Below are 1,665 nucleotides of genomic sequence, written 5' to 3'. Positions count from 1 at the left end.
ATTCAAATTATGTCTTAAGGGGGTTCTTTGTGCCTCTTGAATCTGAATGTCTATTTCTTTTCCCAGATTTGGGAAATTCTCAGTTATAATTTGGTCTAGTATCCCTTCGGGACCTTTCTCTCTGTCTTTCTCTTCAAGAATTCCTATGATATGGATGTTATTTCGTTTGATTATATCACTCAGATCTCGAAGTCTCCTTTCCTGCTCCTGGATTAATTTCTCTTTTTTTTTTTTTTTCCAGCTTCCTCTTTTGCTATAACTGTGTCTTCTAATTCACCTATTCTTCTCTCTGTCTCTTCAATCCATGAGATGGCTGCCTTCATTTTGTTATTCACCTCATTTATAGCCTTTTTTAAAACTCATCACACCTATTTTCAAAGTGCCTAGTCATTGTCTCAGTTGATTCTTTGTTGCTTTTTTCAACTCCAGCCATTAATTTTATGACAAGTTTTTAAAATTCTTGAGCTGGTATGTTGTCTAGATCTGCCTTGAGCTGTTCTGTGGCTGTGACTTCTTCCTGGAGGTTCTTCAAGGGAGAGTTCCTTCGTTTTATCATTTTTGCTAGTTTTCTGTCTCTTGTCAGCTTTAAAAAGCTCGTTGTGCTCTCTGCACCTGTTAATATTGCTCTGTTAAAGGAGGCTTATTGACTGTCCTGGGCCTGTCGTTTCAGGGAATATTCTTTTAATGGTGTCTCTCAGTTTCTCTTGTTGTGCCTTTGAATATTTTATTTCCCTACTCAGCAATATTTGGGACTCACCATCATGCACACTTTGGCTTGTTTCTTGGTGTAGACCTAAGAAGGAAAACAGACAGACAAACACAGCGGGAGCAGAAGCACACAAACCCACAGGCAAATCAAATAAACAAACACATTAAAAGGGGGAAAGAAAAGAAAGAATATGGAGAGGAAAGAGACGAAAAGAAGAGAAGAAAAAAAATAAAAGTGTTCAATAAAGAGACAACAAAGGGCAATGGACAGTCTAAAAGTGTATGACCAGTTGAGGGGAGAGGTAAGGATGAGATACAGGAGAATATATCGGGATTGCAAGAAGGTAAAAAAAAGGGAGAAAGGAGAAAGGAAAATAAGGAATAAAAATTTTTAAAAAATGTAAGTAAGAAAGGTATCCATAATAAAAATAAGTACAAAAAAAAAAAGAAATAAAGAAAAAGGAAAAAAAAAAGCAGCAACTCCCCCTCATGGATAGGCTTAGTTTGGTGTGGTAGGTCTAGGAGGCTGCTCTCAGAGGCTCCGCCTTGGTGTCTGCAGAGAGTAGAATGGCTGCATGCCAAGTTCCACTGGAACTATACCTTGTAGGCCACTCTAATGAGTCCAATTTCCTTGTGCTGCAGTTGAGCCAAGTTGTATTTTCCAGGCCCGCCTCGGTTCAAAGTTCTAGTCCATGCAGTTTTATGCTACCACAGATGAGATGAACTTGCTTTGGTGGCTGGCTTCTTAGGGGGAGGGATCAATTTGTCTTGGCTGAGGCAGGGATTTCAGCTGTCCCTGCCTGAGGCGACGTGTACTGCCTGAGGTGAGGCGTGCAGCAGGAGGAGAAGTGTACCGGGTCACAGACACAACTGTGGATGCCCAGCCCCCAGCCGGGATCGCAATCGCGTTGGGTGAGGGATGAGTTTCTCTTGGCACCAGCTGGGATTCGCGCTGCT

The 1,665-nt window shown here is 41.4% G+C and overlaps 1 pseudogene; it reads left to right on the top strand.

Moving 5' to 3' along the window:
* LOC115290613 overlaps positions 1–1,315 on the top strand; it is a 6,095-nt pseudogene extending 4,780 nt beyond the window's left edge.
* Positions 1,316–1,665: the final 350 nt, after the last annotated feature.

Source organism: Suricata suricatta, chromosome 4 (assembly GCF_006229205.1).
Source record: "Suricata suricatta isolate VVHF042 chromosome 4, meerkat_22Aug2017_6uvM2_HiC, whole genome shotgun sequence".
Taxonomy (NCBI): Eukaryota; Metazoa; Chordata; class Mammalia; order Carnivora; family Herpestidae; genus Suricata; species Suricata suricatta.
This window is presented reverse-complemented; position numbering and strand designations above follow the sequence as displayed.